Below are 20,647 nucleotides of genomic sequence, written 5' to 3'. Positions count from 1 at the left end.
AAAATGTCATTGTTACATTTAATCTCGCGTGCATTTGCAATTTCCTTAATATGTTTACAACTTCCATCCCTTAAAATTACAATATTGATCCTTAGTCTTTTACTTATATACTATTTTATTTTCACTTTTAACCCAACTACCCCTACGGTTTTTAAACAATCATAACTTTTGTACGTTAATATTTTTTAAATTAAATGTCATCATAAAATCAAGCATTTTATTATCTTTAATTTGAGTATCATATTGCTATAGTTTTCGAAGTAAAAAAATTTGGGCAAAAGTGTTTATGGTTTGCTTTTGATGGTTTTAAATTAAATCATGAGCCAACTTTACACGTTTTTTTTGTCGTCGAAAACCGAAACTAAATTGTTTTTAATTAAAACCAAACTAAACCGAACCATTGCCAATGATTAGGTTCTGATATAGTTTGTACTTCGATAAAAAAAAATCGAGTCAAAATTTAAAATAAGAATTATTACTCAGCATATATCTTAACTTCAAACTAAGCATCAACTAATACGTTATTAAGAGAATCATACCATGAACAAAGATAACTTTGGTCACATAAACAATAAACCTTATTAGAATAAATAGAAGGCGAAATCATAACAAGAACATATATTATAAAAAAACCACTGTAAATTTGGCTAAATTAAAATTTTTAATAGATGAGTTTGCTCGTATTAAATAAAACTTTGGTTAACTATATTTGAACTATGTCTAATATATATTATATCTAATACTAAATAAGTAAATAATTAATATTTAAATATGTACGGCCAACTCCGGTTTCTACCGTGAAACAAAATAATGAACACCTAAAAATTTGTTACATGATTTGTTACACCTAGAAACCGGAGTTGGCCGTACATATTTAAATTTTTAGGTGTTCATTATTTTGTTTCACGGTGAACGGTCTCACAGTTTCAAACGAAATAATGAACACCTAAAAATTTGTTGCATGATTATCAAAGTACGAGGGGGCACTCTTCTAGTGTGTGTAAATACATTAGTAATAATTAGTGTAAAAACAAAATAATTTGTGTTCATTTTAGGGGAAAAAATGTTCAGGCCGGTTTGGAAGTAAAATTTTTAACACGGTGTGGTCAAAAACATAAGTTGATATCACGTTATGGCTATCATTTTATTATTATTAAACTTTAAATTCCAAGAGAGCAATCGAATGATATTTCTTCATTTCACACTTAATATATTTGTCAGAGAAAGGTTTCCGGCTCTCTCCCAAAACTCCGGTCACAACTGACTTCCACTTCACCGACAACGTTTTGCCCTGTACTTCATCAGAAATGTTCAGATGTGTGAAAACATGACAGGAAAATTTTGATGGCGGTGGGGCGTGTAACGGTGACAAACGATAGAGAAAACGGTGGACGGTAGTTGGTGCTCTTATTTTTGTCATCATTGCGATTGTGATAATTAAAATTTAGGAGTGATCGCCGGAACCGGTGGATATGACGAAGATTTATAGGCCCGTGGGAGTGGTGGCGGTTATCCGTTGACGGTTAATTGGTTATTAGATACACACTGCGATGGTTGATGAAGAGATGCGATTGTTCGCGGTTAACCGTCATGCACGTAACCCTAATAATGTTGATGAAGAGACGCGATGGTTAGCCGGTAACCGCCAATGCCTTAACAGTTAACGCTATTATTTCTCCCGTTTTCTACATGACGTTAATTAAAAAAACATGGAAAAGTTACGTTAATCAAAAAATGGAAAAATATCTATGTCTCTATTAATATTGTTGAAGATCAATATCAATGGCGAGAGTAATAACGGTGGCACAGGACGGCGTAGTTACCGGCGGTAACTATCGGACATTGCAGGAGGCAATAGAAAGCGCATATCGTTCTCCAAAACTTGCCGGACCATCACTCGTTTGCCATGTAAGTAATTTGAAACATGGGTATGAATTTTACATAAAAAATGGTTATACTATGCACATTTTGATAACTTATGTAATCAATCAAAATTTCTGATCATATCGTCATCCGCCGAAAGAGTATGAATTCACATATAACCAATAAAATTCTCCATCGTCTCCGGAATTGTTTATTGTTCGGTGTGTTGTAGGTTTTCGGTGCGGTTTGTCAACCCCATCGCTTGAACTACACGGCCAGCATTCGTTGTTGTAATGGTGATTGGATGCAAGTATGTTGGCGGTGCCGCGGTGGTGTAGAAGAAGATGGCATGATCATCTTGTTGTGATCACTTCCTTTCACCATAGTAATGGATTATGAGAATGGATGGATATGAGGATGTATATATAGGTTTGGAGGGGTAGCGGTTATATGTTTTTACGGTTGAAAGGTAGTTACTGAAGTAAATACGGACACGACGGTTGAGCATGTTATGTTTTTTGTGTTTTGGCTTTTTATTTTTAAAATGAAGAAAGAAGACATTTTGGTTTAATTTAATATTTATATAATATATAAGTGAACATTGGTTGGTTTAGTGAAAACCATACATATATTAAAACCAAATGGTATCACTTTTATTTGTAACAATGTAAAATTAAAGTTACTGTTTTTCATCCGATTCTATTTTAAATTTAAATATAGGAATTTGAATTAAGGAATTTTAAAAAAGGTTGAGAAATAGGTTAGTATTTCATCCGATTCTATTTTAAATTTAAGGATAGAAATTTGAATTAAAGAATTTTAAAAAAGGTTGAGAAATAGGTTGGTAATGAATTCTAAATGTAGTAGATAGAATAAACAACTAATTAATAAATGCATGAATTAGTGGAATCTACAATTCACAAGCTTTACGGTTATAACATAACAATAATGCTTTTAAACATTGTTTTCTTTTATAAAAACCTTTAACTAACTTCGGTAAAAGTTGTATGTCTTTAATTCTTTATACGTACACCGGTTCTATAGTCGCTCGTTTTTATCATCATGTGTCAACTTTCCTCATACTGAATAATTCTAGAATGAGTATGAATGTGAATGTTCGATATTTGCCTGAATTGTTGAAATAGTTTTTTAAGAAACTTGTCAAACCATCGACCGGTTCATCATTGATTAAATCCTAGATCTACTGTAGTTTTTGAAATTGGAATGGTTAACTTGGGTATTTTATTTTGGATGCAGTGTTCTAAGATCAAGTCGTTGGTACTGGAACGTATACTATCATTATGGTATTATTAGGACTTATTAGTATATATAGAGCCCCCTGACTGGTTTACATCTTTATATATGGTAATCACCAATTGAGTGGATGCAATTATAATCTTACAATTGGTTGGTTATTGAACTTAAGTCCTCGTACGTAGATCTTTCTTCAGATCGACATGATCAATTTGCGATCGATCCATGTCTTGAACATTTTCTCTTATGAAAATTGTGCAATGGTGCTTGGTAGTTACCACACAGTTGACCCATGGTGCGATCATGTATCAACCTTTAAGACTGCATATTGTTTTTCATCTTTGTTTTGAACACTTGAATATATTTTGTTCCTTAGGCGTAGATACGGGAAGATTTTGAGCATATGATCTTTATAGAATTAGCAATGGAGTCTCATGTTGCTACTTCTTATAAGCATAAAAAGATGCACTTTGATATGAGTAACAGGTATGCACCAACAATATCGACTATCTCCTATATCACTCACAATATACTATGGGGAGGTTGTCCAAATACACATTGTTGACGTCTTTGTGTTCTTAGTATATAGTTTATTATCTTCAATTTGACATCATGATCTTCAAAGCGACGATTCGTTCTCTCCATATAAGCGTTGAAGTGAATATTATAGGGTATCAAATGCACGCGAATGATATGTTGGATTCATAATTTTGCCATTTGAGCTTCCCTGTCTTTATTTAGCACAATTATTGTCTACAGTGTGAACATTAGCACGATTTACATTTTACCAACATGGTTTAATATCTAAGTACAAAACCTACGAAAAACCATATTCAATTTTGTCTGGAAATAAGTTATTATGGTAGCTCATTTCGAACTAGTCCTTTCTGTATTAACTTGTATAGTTGTATATGAGTTTATTCATCAATATATATAGTTAGATTTGTTTTATTTCCCTTTTTTTGGTTGGTTGAGACTTGAGCCTAGGCAATTAGTCATATGATATCAAATTTCTACAATATATTTATAAAAAAAAAACGAAAATTGGTTTTTATTGGTCTCAACTATCGTCTTTTGGTCACTACCAGTCCCAACTAACGAATTGGCTGCTGACGACCCCAACGTTTAACGTATTTGTTTCTAACGGTCCGCGACTAACAGAATTCTAACATCGTTAGTTTCAGGTCGCCGGAAAAACGTTTTTGCCCGGAAAACACACATTTTTTTCCAGAAAACTCAACAATTTTGTCCTAAACATCATGGTAACTTTGTATCGTACCTTTATGAACCTTTTTATAGTAAAAACCCCAATTATTGAGGTTGCCGGAACCCAAGAACCATCATCGGAATCAGTTGATGGTGCTTAAGTGATGGTGATTGGTTGGCGGTGAATCAATTGGTGGTGGTGGCGGTATTCAGGTGGTGTTTTCCAGAAAAAAAGTTGATTTTCCCGGTCAAAAACGTTTTTCCGGCGACCTGAAATTAACGGCGTTAGGATTCTGTTAGCCGCGGACCGTTAGGAACAAATACATTAATAGTTGGGACCATCAATGACCAATTCGTTAGTTAGAACCGACAATGACCAAAATGCAATATTTGGAATCAATAAAAACCAATTTTTTAAAAAAAAATCGGTATTAGAGAGAGGGGAGATGGTCTATAAAGGGGAATGAAGTCCCACCAACACATGCACATGAAAAGAAGAGACCAGAATCATGAGAAAGAATGGTTCACACATCAAAGTGATTGTTTTCACAACCAAATGGACACCAAATCTTTGGGGAGTTTGGACAAAACCCCATTTGACACAAATGCCCTTAGGCTCCACTTGTTAGAAATTCTATATGATTGTACACACCTATCTTTCTATCTATAGGTATTAATATATGGGAATTTCATGTATATAATATACACACATATAGATATGTACGTTTTGACAGGCATATTTGGAAATTGAAGTATAAAAAATTGAAATAACAAAAAGACTAAAGTCGATGGCCATGAAAGTTATAATGTTAAAAGCAATGATTATGTCTAAATAGCTCTCCCCACCTTTACTTTTAGCTTATAACCTTAATAAAAGTAAATACTAATATACTATACATGTATGCAAATCTGAATATGTGAAAAAGGCAACAATCCACAATAGATGTTTTACATATGGGTGGTCTTGTTTTAACAGTTCTCATATATTAAAAGATTTTAAATTTCTAATAGCTTATATAATAATATCGACCAAAAAATGAAAAGCTTGATTCATTAACTCTTACGTTTTATATGTAACAAAAAAGAAACATGAGGTAACTAACATAAATAGATCTTATAACAGCCCATCTTTTTTTTTTTGAATGTGCAAGATGTCGTTTTGGGACGAGATAAAATTTTTGGCCGATTCTAATGAGGGATATTGTTCCCTTCTATTCCGATCCTTTCATCCCTTCACAAAATATCATCGCGATCGGCAAATTTGTCACGATAATGGTTAAGGGCAGTGTTGCAAAAATCGCTAGTCGATGGTCGGGCGGTGGGGTGGGGACTAGCGATTAATCAGGAATAATCGGATCAGACTTTAATGTGTATTTTTCAGTTTTATACATATACACACACATTTTTATATGTAATTTTCAGTTTTATACATACACAAACATATTTTAGGCGGAGTTTGGTTGGAATCTCGTTGGAAACCGCTAATTTTTGCTGCAATATCGCCGGAAATAGTTGATTAGGGTCGGAATCTCGCCGGAAATCAATGATTTTGGTTGGAATTTCGTCGAAAACCGTCGATTTTGGCCGGATTTGACCGTTAACCGATTAATTGGCCGACTAGCCCAAAATTAATCAGTGAAGTGGGGACTAGCGATTAATCGGGGATTAATCGGTGCCTAGTCGGGATTTTTGCAACACTGGTTAAGGGGATTAGGATATATATAATATTAGAATCTAAAAAAGTTAAAAGAATAAAAACGACAAAACAAGACAATAATTGAAAAAAATATATAATAAAAGTTTGTTAGATGTGAAATTTGGATTGAGGGAGGTAAGACATTGAGGTGATGGGTATATCTTTACTCGAATATACATGTGTGTGTTTTAGTAATATTCTTTTGACAATAGTTTTATGGATACACATACATGATACATGCATGTTGCATGTACACATATTACTCACATATATGTCATTTGCATAGTCATAGAATGATTACATATGCGTGCATGTTTGTTAAAATTCTTGTAGCACATTGTTATGAATAGACATATATACATGCACACATATGGACATAAATGCATACGGCTTATTAGCACATAGTTTTATACGTGTTTATTATTAATATTCTACTAAAATAAATCAACATAACGGCCAGTCATGAATAACTTGGTTGAATGGTCAAGTAGCCATTTAGTTAACATGATCTTTCTCACACTTTCATTATTTACTTCTAAACAACCAAAATATTTTCTTTTTAAACACTTATATGTGATATGTCAGACATATTTTATTGACTACACAAGTGCACTATTGTAGTTGATGTTTTCCCGAACTTAGTATGCTAGTTAAATAAAATATGAGTAAAAACTTAATACGCTAATAAATTAACATGTGAATTTTTAATATTTATTAGCGGCATACTACATCTATATTTATGTACTTGATTTCATATCATAGGAAGAATACTAAATTAGAGGAGCCAGCTATAATGTTATATCTATTTTGACGTTTCAGCTCGTTTAAGCTCCCCCCCCCCCTTTACGGTTTTCTTTCGTCTAAATAATATATTGTTGTTTGAGAAATAAAATATGTCTCTATTTTGTTCTTATATCTAGAGGTGTGTGTGGTGCGGTTCGGTGCGGTTTTTGGCTAAAACCAAACCGAAAACCAAAACTTTGGTTTTTGGAGTTTTTGAAACCGTTCGGTTACTGTTTTTTCGGTTTCGGTTTTTTGGATTTCGTTTCGGTTTCGGTTTTTACGGATTTCGTTTCGGTTTTTTCGGTTTTTACCATTTGAGCTTGAAAATTTTAAGCCGAAAAAAAAAGTTGGACAAAAAATAATGAATTTAGGTATAAATAATTTAATTAATTGTAAAATAATAGACTATTATACATATGATCAAAAATTTTGAAGTTACATATTTATTAAATTCATATAAATTACTTAATATAAAATAAAAAAAAACAAAAAATTAGCAATTCGGTTCGGTTTTTTTACATGCAAAACCAAAACCGAACCGTTAGTTCAGTTTTTACAAAAACATAAACCAAATCGTCGGTTTTTGTTTTGGTTCGGTTTTTTCGGTTTCGAATCAGTTTTTTTTGTTTCTTGCTCACCCCTACTTATATCTACATTAGCTTATTTAGATAGTTTTTGAAGTTTGAAAATTATCTTGTTTTGTATTGTTTCTATATATATAAAGAGAGAACTACGAGTTATAAAATACACAAAATATATTCAACATCAATATTCAATTCTGTTCTCTCTAAATTATTTTGATAGTTTATCAAAATCATAATTTAAACCTTAAATACATACATACACATCTACATGTGTATGGATTGTCCATCATATAATACTTTTTCTCCCCTTTGTATATAATACTAGAAATTATAAAACACAAACTAGTATAAGGAATCCTAGATGTATATATATTTAAATGGCCCTAGGTGATTATTGACATAGGTATGGTTATAATATGAATAGAAATGAGCAAGTGGAGATTTATGTTATTCATAAACCATGATTTGTATTGGGGTTGGAAGGTTCCCCTCTCCACCATGGCATGCTTAGGGAATTATGTCCATGGACCATTTGCATAGCATTGCATTGCATCATGGTGATGATGATGCACATAATGATGTCTCTCTAGTCAACTTAAACATCTAATTGTTTCACCTTAATCATAAGTTAAGTGTTAATTAGTTGCAATTAATACTTTCTAATATATTATTGCTAAACACTTCCATTTATATTAGCATATATATAGTTAAATGACATTAATTAAAACTATATGGCTTGACGAATTTAGTAGAAACTCGGTTCATTAAACTGTCATTTTCAATGTTTTTAGCTCTCTTTGGTTTATACCAAAGACGTGAAGAGGCTATGATACGTTTACTCGTATTTGTCATAATTTCTAGGTAGATGAATTGAAAGGAGTCAGATATGTCGTTGCACTTTGTATTTTCGTCTTTGTCTCACATTTTAGGATTGTAATACATAATACATATGCACTTCTATTTTTTGAATTTTTAAGGTTATCACATAAAAAATTCTCACTCACTTAAACAACGTGGTGTTTTTTTAACAATTTAATCTATTTGATTAGAAACATCTTTTTTAACAAAATGATCTAGGGTATACTTTGGGTTATAACTCAGGCAACCATTCATGGACCATGAGAAGCAAATCATCCATATTTCAAGTTAAGTTGGACCTATAAACTATCACTGCATTGTTTAATTACAGTATGGTAATGGGCCATGTCAGTATTAGCCCATGTGGTAGTGTTGTAACTCACGGGTAAATTTGACTCATTTCACTGATCCGTTTAAAGATAACTAGGTTGTTACACGGCGCGTTGCGCCGGGCTGTTCTGTGACGTTGTTTTCCGTAAGTTGACGCGAATTCGGTTGCTACCGGCTACGTTCTTTACGGTACCAAACTAAACCCAAAAAAAATTAATCAAACTAACGTATTTAATACAAATTAAAAAACGAAAGACCACACCACCTTACTTTTCCATTGCTTGATACTATATGAAATCTTCAAATACAAACACTATTTTTATTTCACAAAAAACAAAAAAAATAGCTTAAAGAAGGGTCGTTTCTATTTAAAAATAACAAACAATCAAAAAAACATAAAAAAAGAGAAAAACAGCTTCAAGAAAGCTCGAACTCAAGACCGTCAAGTTGCAACCTTATAGAATTACCACCACAGCAATCTACTCTTTTCTTTTCTTTGTTACTTACAAATGAATTAATATTAAAAAAGATTTCGAGATATTAAATAAACATAAGTGGCTGCCACACTGATTGGACCAATACTAAATCACTTTAGCTTTAGGTTTTCTTTTATATATAATAGTATACTCATCTAGTCGTCCATGCATCTCTAAGGTGAATAATTATTGGTATATTTCACCTTATCAAAGAACTTTCATGTTTAGATTCTTTTTATAATTGCTATACATTATTGTTGGGAAAAATACTTCTGAACATCCGCCTTATGAAAGGACAAGACCGTCTCAAGGACACCAGGCAGCCGCTTCCTTGTAGTCGTCATCTTGTTTCTGACAGAATTGATAGGGTGACATTTTTTTCCGATCATTTTCGATGGACTCATGGCCTCATTGAAGTTGTTTTTCAACTGGAGGACTGTAACATCACGTAAATATTGGGCCAAAAATGTCAATTTTCTAAAGTACAGGGACCAATTCTGTCAATTTCCAAACTCCAGGGGCTTAAATGAAAAATCTGTTTTTTTGACCTATCGTGCTACGTGACAGGTCAAGAGAGTCACCCATCGCGTACCGCGATGGGGTGTCTGACAGATGTTGACACGTGTGCCACGTGGCACAAGGTGGCAACGGTTGCCGCCACGTGGCAACACGTCCGCCACATGGCGCGGCGCCTGCCACGTGTCGCCACGTGGCAGGTCTACCCTGTGACTCGGCAAGCCTACATCACGCTACGCGATGGGCTTGCCAAGGAACCCATCGCGTAGCGCGATGGGGTCCAATATCAGCTCTATAAATAGCATGTCCGAGTTCATGCTCACTACTAGAAATTGGGGTCTTTACCCACACATATTATGTGTGGGTAAAAGCCTATTATGTGTTGGAAGTCGTCTTTATTTACACATAAACTAAGTGTCATGATGTGTTGCCTCAGGACTGTTGAAATAGATCTTTACCCACACATCAATTATGTGTAGGTATATAGTACTTTATACCTACACATATATATGTAGCTAAAACTAATAAATAGGTGTAGTTAAAAGTATAATAATTTGCTTGGATGGTAGATGACATGGCAGATGATGTGGCAGATGGCATGTGTCATAAATATGTGTTGGTAATAGTAATATTATGTGTAGGTATATATTTTAATATTCGTAGAGCAAAATATATATGTGTTGATAAAGATGTATTTATGTGTAGACATTAACCACGATATACGTAAGTAATTGTCTTCAAATCCATACAAAAAAATAAAAAAGAAATACATAAACTATGTGACCAAATTGCCATACTTAATTAAAGATGTTGAAACATCATCGTTCAAACCACAAAAACATATTAAGTACTAGTTACAATAATTAAACTAACAAAGCTAAAACTCTACATAGGTCACTAACAGATTTATAGAATCTAAAACTACTTCACTCGTTGATGTTTATAGCACACTCTCATCTATCACGTTGGGATTGTACTCATATGATTGGTGTAGGCGTCATATTACTTTAACTCAGTATTTGCTCCATGATTGCACATGTACATTTCACGGTTTCAAGTTCATCCACTAATTTGTCGTAAGACGGTTTTATTTTTGTATAGCACCCATAATATTACTAGCAATAACGTGATCATGTCCCCACCCAGGAAAAACAAACAAAGGTTCAGCCAACATTTTCAATAACCGACTTGTCGCTCATTGATTCCATAATAGCTGGTTTCTCAGCTTCATCGTATCTTCCTTTTAGAGAAAAAAGAAAAAGAAAAAGAAGACAAGTACAACAATATAATTATTTACTTATTAACAAAATCTTAAGCGATACAAATGAGCAAGTAAACTTACATGTATTGCAACCGCATATGTGGATATTCGACCTTTTTCTGCATCCCAATTTGTAAGTCCCTAACTCTTAGGCGACACAATAAAGTATCCAAATACAGTCCACACTCAATGTGATAGCGTATTGTACTCTTCAAACCATCTCTACTATCTAATTTTCACTTTCCAGTAGCCATAACCTTCTTTTGGCAATCTTCATTAACAACATATAACATAAATAAACAAAAAATATGAAACCAAATTAAATAATGAGTAATAATATAACAGTTAGGGTGTGTGTAGTGGGTGGGAATAAGGGCGAAGAGGGGCGATTTTTTGGAGGAACACTACCCCCCGGGCGATAATTGGGCGAAAAGAGGCGGAGGCGGCATATATTTGTCGCTGCGGAGAAGGAAAGAAAATATAATAATAATGCCGTTGGGTAACGGCTATTTATAAAAAAAAATTAATTTAAAACTTAATATATATATCAAACTTTATCTAACCATTTTCACCTTATCATACACAAACACAAACATAAAAATACCAATCATTTTTATTATTTTCATACTTCTTCAAACTCAATGAGTTCCCCGGATTCCACGAACTCTGCCGAGATTTTGGATCAATTAATAAACGAGAGTCGAAGAATTCATCAGATTCACCGATAAGTGGCGGAAGAGCATTTAGAGGTCACGAACGCGGTTCGGGCCGTCGTCAATAACATGGTGTCCGACTCTGCTCCATCTGCGGCATCACGTAGACGGTCATATATCCTTCGGGATCGTACGCAAGCGAACGCTCGTTTGATGAAGGACTACTTCGACGACTCACCTACATTTAACGACGCTATGTTTCGACGTCGTTTTCGGATGTCCAAGCGTTTATTTTTGCGTATTGTTGGAGATATGGAGCGGGAGTATGAGTATTTTCAACAGAAACCCGATGCAGGAGGATATTTAGGATTCTCCGCCATCCAAAAGTGTACTTCGGCTATATGCATCATCGCATACAGCAACACGACCGATATCAATGACGAGTATTTAAAGATGGCTGAGAAAACAACGAGAGATGCGTTGGAGAATTTTTGCATCGGTAATATTTAAATTGTTTGTATTAACTATTGTTTTTAATATAAATATTGTTTAATAATTTATCTGTATAGGGATAATACAATTATACTCTCGTCGTTATCTGAGGATTCCTACTTCAAACGACCTGACTCGCAATATGATGTACACAAAAGCAAACATTCTTTTCTAGGCATGATCGGGAGTATAGATTGCATGCATTGGGAGTGGGCCAACTGTCCAACCGCATGGCGAGGTCAATACACTCGTGGTGACCATGGAGTGCCAACGGTTAGTCTTCAAGCCATTTGTTCACATGACCTCTGGATTTGGTCAGCCTTCTTCGGCTCAGTCGGGTCCAACAACGACATAAACGTTCTCAACGCGTCACCCGTGTTAGAGTATTATATCAGCCGTAGCATGCCGGTCTTACCGTTTTATGCCAACGATACCTTCTATCGTCACGGATACTATTTGGGAGGTGGGATAGATCCAGAGTACTCGATTATCGTCAAGACGTTTCAAGACCCTATCGAAGAAAAAAGAGATTATTTTAAGAAGAAGCAAGAGTCCGCGAGAAAGGATATCGAGAGGTGTTTCGGGGTTCTAAAAAAACGTTGGCATTATGTGAAAAACCCTTGTCGTGTATGGACGTTGGCAAAAATGAGCGATGCCATGTATACGTGTATCATATTGCATAATATGATTTTAGAAGACGAGGGAAAAGCAATATGTCAACACTATATACCAGGAAGCGTTCCAGAACAGTTCCCTGAACCAACCCAAGAACAACGAACGTATAACATTCACCAGCTCTCATCAAGTGATATACATAACCAACTGAAGGCGGATTTGGTTCAACACGTGTGGGAAAATCGTCCCGTTGAGGAGGAGGACGAAGACGAGGAGGAGGACGAAGACGAGTACGAGGACGACGAGGAGGACGATGACGAGGACGGGGACGAAGACGAAGACGAAGACGAATAGATTAGTCTTTTTATAGAAATTTTTATGTGTATTTTTATTTTTGTGTGTTTTTTTATTATAATTTATTTTTATTATTCGTGTATTTTTGTTAGTTATGTTTTTTTTTGTATTTCTTTTTAATTTTAATGCATTTTTATTTAATTATTTAAATAGATTGTTTTTTTAATTAGTTTAATTATAAAAAGAAAATAATAAAAAAACACACTGTGGGCCCAATTTGTAGCCCCTACACCATTACACCTAAAAAACAAATTTTCACTCCATGCTGACTGGGCGCCACGTGTCACAATTCGCCTCCAATTGTAGCCCCTCCACTACACATAGCCTTAGTATATTGTTATGACTTTACCCTGTTTTGTCTCATGCCACATATCACAAAGATATTCCCAATCATTGAACTTGAACTCATGTATAAGCTTTTTGGCTGATATGTCCCATATTCTGACCAAAAAGTAAATGTTAAACCTTAATTAGAATGAGGATTCTTGATGTGCATCATACCTTACAACAATATCAAGTCTCTCTTATACCAGCCAACAACGATTAAGGCTAGATCTGATCGTACTAACTGCTCTTCTGATTATGAAAACAAAACTAACACAAATCTTAAAACTCAAATAATTTCCACAAGAAATACCAAGTTCAAATGTGTCATTCACATGTAGAGATAACTCCTTAAAATATAAATATTCTTAGAAACCTATCATCAACGTCTTGTCTTTAATTCCATCGTAAGAAATCTCACTCAACAAAAAATCAAATAGTTAATAATCAACAAGCAGACATGCAATTAATCAACAAAGATTTAAAGTTTGTTCTATAGACTATGGAAATAATATAACCGAACTGATCTATAAGAGAGAACGAAAGAGAAACGAACTAAACCTCTGGATAACCGTGTAACAGCCATTCGATTCTTGCGATTGAGGGTAGCGTCGATAGTGATGTTGGAGAGGAGGGGCGGTTCATGATGTGATGGACAATAGAAGATGGTTCGATTTAGGGATATTAGGGTTTTGGAGCGATTGATTGATTGAGTTCGTGTAATTTTGGGGAGCAATGAAAGAGCCGCTAGAAATCTTTATAATTTCCCGCTTACATTTTTTTTTTTTACCAAATATTGCAAATCCTACTAAACTTTTGTCATTTAAATAGTTGGCACTATTTGCGACCATACATGATAGAATGATAGATTAATTATTCTTGGACTGGAAAGTATAGGTTTTTCTAGATTTTAATTAATTCTACAATCATGAGTTGATCCTAGTAGCAATAGTGTAATTAAGCCGCTCAACTAAATCAGTGTGGGTTCAAGTCTCAATTGAGATGTTAAGTAGTTATATGCTCGAGTAAAGTAGGATTACTTTATCCTCGTTCAAAATACTATATAATTGGTCCCACTTGACAATCATTAACACTTTTTACTTATCAATGACCAAATAGTGCTAATTAACAACTCTAGCTGATATTGATCCTAGTTGGCCATCAATAAACTAGTTAACTAATAACAAACATATAAAGAAAAACTAGTTATAATAGTTAACCTCGATTGACCAATAATGACCACATTTGATCAATAATTACATAATATATGTCATAACCCATCCTAATTGACAATAGTTATCTTATAATTGGTCTCATTGGCTCTAATTAACTATACGTAGCTGATGATAACTTAAACCACTTAATCACCATGAACCTTAATTAGCCAGCATTTGTCCTAACTAACTAATAATAACCCCAACTAAATGTGTCTAATTAATAATGACCCCAACTAATTGTATTAGGCCATTAATGAACTTTTTTGATCAAAAGTTAACTAAAGTATTTACTTAATAAAATAAAAAAAACTATTTACTTAATTTATCTACATATTTAATTACAAATATTATGTGTTGTTATAGACAACCTATTACCCACCCATATATAAGTTTTTTTAGGTGTATAATGAAAATTTACCACATGTGTAAGTAATTAAATATTAAGTTGATCGTATATTTTAGGGGGGAATGGTCCCACCAACATTTAAGTGTTGTTAATACATATTACCAACACATATTAAGTGTTACTCATTAAGAAAATATATCATCAGCCGTTACCCACACATATATAAAGATATGTAAGTGCTTACCCACACATTTACATGTGTAGGCACCGTATGTGTGGGTAAACATACCAATTTCTTGTAGTGTCCGCGAACGACTTAAGACGACACGTGATCGCCAAAAAAGTTACGCCGATGCCCGTTGTAAGCCGTTACAGTTTAATGTCGGTGATAAAGTTCTGTTTAAAGTCTAGCCATGGAAGGGCGTAGTCCGTTTCGGCAAGAAAGGTAAACTAAGTCCTTGATTCGTTGGACCTTTCGAGATACTTGAACGAATCGGCACTGTTGCATATAGATTGCGACTGCCCGACGAAATGCAATTGATACACGACGTATTCCATGTTTCGAATCTGCATAAGTGTTTAGCCGACGAATCTCTTTCAATGCCACTAAAAGATGTAGAAATTAATGAAAACTTAAAATTCATTGAAAGACCAATTCAAATTGAAGATTCGAAAACTAAGAAATTAAAAAGACGAACATTGAAAATCGTGAAAGTAAGATGGGACTCACGAAGAGGGTCTGAGTATACTTGGGAACTCGAGTCCGAAATGAGAAAGAAATACCCCCACTTGTTCTCGTAAGCAATCTCGAGGACGAGATTTATTTCAAGGTGGGGAGGATGTAACATCACGTAAATATCGGGCCAAAAATGTCAATTTTCTAAAGTATAGGGACCAATTCTGCCAATTTCCAAACTCCAAGGGCTTAAATGAAAAATCTGTTTTCTTGACCCATCGCGCTACGCGACAGGTCAAGAGAGACACCCATCGCGTACCGCGATGGGGTGTCTGACAGATGGTGACACGTGTGCCACGTGGCACACGGTGGCAACGGTTGCCGCCACGTGGCAACATGTCCGCCACGTGGCGCGGCGCCTGCCACGTGTCGCCACATGGCAGGTCTACCCTGTGACTCGGCAAGCCTACATCGCGCTACGCGATGGGCTTGCCAAGGAACCCATCGCGTAGCGCGATGGGGTCCAATTTCAGCTCTATAAATAGCAGGTCCGGGTTCATGTTATCCTCACACCAAAACACACATACCTTTCTCTCTCTAGCTTCTCTCTAAATTCCCGAGACCCGATCCTCGATCCACCTCCTTTTGCGTACCCGATTCCTCGTTTTCCGTGTCCATCATCTCGAAATACATACCATTTCTCGACGACATTCCAACAAGAAGGAGGTGCTGTTCCGAAGTCCCGACGGTCATCTCGAAGTGCGTGCCGAGAAGTGTTACCCCAAGAAGCGTGCCGAAGTGAAGTGTTGATCAAAGTAAAGCGTTGAAAAGCAAGCGACGTCGAAGTGCTGCCCAAGTATCTAGGGTATTTCTAAGCCAAGCAAGGTAGGCATAATGCCCGGCCAAAAATAATAATAAAATATTATAAAGGCTTAATACCCCAAGTCGATATTATTCTCGATAAACAAAGGAAGATATAACAAAGAAAATAAAGATAATATATATATATATATATATATATATATATATATATATATATATATATATATATGAATATATATAAGTATATAAGATTATTCTTTGTTATCAAATATATTATTTAAGTGTAATGAGTATACTTAAATAATAAAGAAAGAAAAATACGTTTCTTAATGAAGAAGAAACGTCGGGTTTTATAAATAAACTAAAGGTTTATTAATATTACTTTTCAACTAAAGGTTTTAAAGTAAAAAGAGATTATGAACTAAAGTTTCATCGAGATAAATAAGACTAAAGGTCTTAAGCCGGATCGTGTATCCGACTAACAAAGGTTATACTCGTACTATAGGTGCGAGATAGCAAGAGAAAGACTCACGGACGGTGTTGGAAGCCGATCCCATTGAAAAGGTGAATACGCCCCACTTTTACAAACTTGTTTTCAAACAAACAAAATGTGTTATGTGTAAAACTTTACATGAGGCTACGTGTCTCTAATAAGAGTATAAACCTAGCCCTCAGGCTGTGGTATACGTTTGTCTGGATCCTTACATATGTGGTATGCGGTGGGCACATCGCACCACGCCTGGTCACGACCTCTAGCCACGATGGGCCGAACCAAAGTATGTTCGAGTGAGAATGACATTGTGTATATTTATGGTACCTAAGTACGTCGAAACGCTGCGGTGTTTTGCTGAGGTGACCTAGTGTAGAGACTCGAGTTTATGATGATTATTTAACTTGATTATTCCTAAGCCAAGATGGACCGAGACTTACGTGGTCTCGAGGGGTAATTAAGTATAGAAAATATTTTTAGCTGTAACATCCCGAAATTTCTAAAGTAATATTTAATATATTATTTTGTCGGGTGAAATAAACGAGTTAGTGGAACGATAATAATAATAGCAAAATATGAAGACTTAGTAGGATAATTAGATGGGATTAGATATGGACCAAAAGGAAATATGGGCCTTCGGTCCATGGGCTTAAGGGAGTATAAATACCCCCTTAAACCCCAATCCTTTCCATTCCATCCATTTATCCATCCTAATCTCTACACACTCCAAAACACACACGACCCGAACCAAGATCCAAAGGCAAGGACCCGAGCTCGTTGGTGCTAGATCGTCGTGACGAACCAAAGCAACATCAAAGACCAGCTCGTGTTCGTAGTTCGACTCGTTTACGGTACGTTTATATCGAGAACTTGTTCGTTTAGGTTTGGATTAGTATAGAAATGATAGATCGGTGTTTGTATGGTAAAAATGAATCCTACAAAGCTAAACTTACTGAAAATGGTTAAGATTTGATGGGTTAATCGATTGATAAAAGAACCCGTAACATGTATGCCTAAATCGCACCCTTTAAACGTCGATGTTAGGCCGATTTGATGGTTGGGGTTTGTAGGCGCTGGTCAGACGATTCCGTGGATACCTAAATCGAGTTATTTGGTTAAGAAACGAAGATGATTAAGGACGAACAGTAGCTGCAGCCGACAACTTCGCCTGCAAGCTAAGTTCGCCTGATGAACTTCGCCTGCAAAGCTAAGTTCGCCTGATGACAACTTCGCCTAAAAGATAAGTTCGCCTGATGACAACTTCGCCTAAAAGCTAAGTTCGCCTGATGACAACTTCGCCTAAAAGCTAAGTTCGCCTGATGACAACTTCGCCTAAAAGCTAAGTTCGCCTGATGACAACTTCGCCTAAAGTTAAGTTCGCCTGATGACAACTTCGCCTAAAGCTAAGTTCGCCTAAGGTTTAACTTCGCCTAAAGTCAAGTTCGATTAGAAAATAAATTAAAAACGATAAGTAAAAGTAAGCTAATACTAGGCCACCAGATTAGATCAGGCGAGTATTGATACGTGTAACTTATACAGTCAGCCGAGCTCAGTTAAAGAAGGGATTTACAACTATCGGAGGAAGAAGCAGAGTTCAGGTGAGTTTCTAGCCCCATTTATGTGTTATGTTTTCGGGGCTGTGTGCATACTCGATATGTTTGTTAATACGCTTATCCTAAGAGATAAGTGTATGCCTTATGTGAATAATGTGATATGTATGAATGATGGCTTGACGGTATGTGAACGATCTTCGGATATTGCACGTACTGTCAGGTTGTAACGCTAAGTATAAGGTAAGTATGATATGTATGCTTATGTGTATGAATGTGATAAAGTTAATAAAAGAATGAAAGGATGGTTGTATGGTTACGAAGAGGGTACCGGGCCCTAATAATACTCGAGGTATGATGTATGGTTGTATGGTAACGAAGAGGGAATCGAACCCTACTAATATTCGAGAACTAGGGAACCGAACCCTACTAATATTCGAGGAAAGAGGGACCAGACCCTTATAATATCTGTGATGTTAGGGACCAGACCCTTATAATATCTGTGATGTTAGGGACCAGACCCTTATAATATCTGTGATGTTAGGGACCAGACCCTTATAATATCTGTGAGGTTATAGGGCGAAAGGCTCTTTAAAACGTATGATTATGTATGTAAAGAAAGTATGAAGGTAAGAATGAAAGTATATGCAATTATGTGTGTATGTAAGGCCCCGTTACCGGTAACCCTACTTTCGTGTTGGATTTACTCATGAACACAGTTCTAAATATCAGAGTTAATTAAAAACTTTACGCGGAATATAAAACTTTCATAAAACATTACATATCAATTCATAATCATGTCTTTAAACATTCCTCTTGTCTTTCAAAATCAAAACGTAACTTATAAAACATATCGGATCTTCAGATGCCAGGCTTTAGTCTTCTGCCATGTGTCCTCCACTCAAGCCAGCTGTCTCAACCTACTCACCTGCGTGCATACTAAAAGTCAGCTACGCTGAGTGAGTTCTAGTTAGTCATACACTACCATGCAATACCTTGTTACATACATACGTACTTAACCTCATAACTTTCTTTCATACACACATAAGTACTCATACCTTCATTCTTACTTACATACTTTCTTTCTTACTTACATACTTTCTTTACATTCATAATCGTACGTTTTAAAGAGCCTTTCGCCCTATAACCTCACAGATATTATAAGGGTCTGGTCCCTAACATCACAGATATTATAAGGGTCTGGTCCCTAACATCACAGATATTATAAGGGTCTGGTCCCTATCATCACAGATATTATGAGGGTCTGGTCCCTAACATCACAGATATTATTAGGGTCTGGTCCCTAACATCACAGATATTATTAGGGTCTGGTCCCATGTTTTCGAATATTAGTAGGGTTCGATTCCCTCTTCGTTACCATACAACCATACATCATACCTCGAGTATTATTAGGGCTCGGTACCCCTTTTGTAACCATACAACCATACAACCCTCATTTCCTTCTTTTATTAACTTTCTTACGTTCATACACATAAACATACATATCATACTTGCCATATTTATAACGTTACAACCTGACAGTACGTGCAATATCCGAAGATCGTTCACGAACCATCAAGCAATCATTCATACATATCACATATATCACCTATGGCATACACTTATCACTTTGGATAAATGTATTAACAACACATCAAGTATGCACACAGCCCCGAAAACATAACAAGGAATGGGGCTAGAAACTCACCTGGATCCTGTTACGCTCGCCGTTGATTGTAATTCCTTTCTTTAACTGGGCTCGGCTAACTGTATAATATTTACATATATCAATTACTGCTACCACTATTACTACTACTCATTTTCGATAACCGCCTTAACACATTTTCCATTAGGTTTTTAATTTATATCATAAACGAACTTCACTTCAGGCGAATCTTGGAAACAACTTGGTTCTGGCTTGATTCGATCGAATAGGAACACGTTCGATCGAATACAACACGTTCGATCGAATAGGAACACGTTCGATCAAACAGGAACACGTTCGATCGAATAGGAACACGTTCGATCAAACAGGAACACGTTCGATCGAATAGGAACACGTTCGATCGAATGAGTTGGAGACCATTCGGTTGCTTCCCTATTCGGTCGACTGGACTTGTTCGATCTACTCATTCGATCGAATGGACTGATTCGATCGACTGGTTCGATCGAATGAGTCTGATTCGACTCCTTCAAGCTGGGCGACGGAGAAACCCACGGGTTTTCCAGATTTTCCAGATTTTTGACCCAAAATTGAAGTTTTTGACATGGAAATGCTCGG

General features: G+C 35.6%; 1 pseudogene; it reads left to right on the top strand.

Moving 5' to 3' along the window:
• The first annotated feature begins 11,437 nt into the window (after positions 1–11,437).
• Positions 11,438–12,941, top strand: LOC143540070 (uncharacterized; annotated as a pseudogene).
• The last annotated feature ends 7,706 nt before the right edge of the window (positions 12,942–20,647 follow it).

Source organism: Bidens hawaiensis, unplaced genomic scaffold, assembly GCF_021521415.1.
Source record: "Bidens hawaiensis isolate Kalapana, Puna unplaced genomic scaffold, B.hawaiensis_p1.1 tig00012136_1, whole genome shotgun sequence".
In the NCBI taxonomy this organism is placed as follows: Eukaryota; Viridiplantae; Streptophyta; class Magnoliopsida; order Asterales; family Asteraceae; genus Bidens; species Bidens hawaiensis.
The sequence above is the reverse complement of the archived record's forward strand: the minus strand, read 5'-3'. Positions and strand labels throughout refer to the sequence as shown.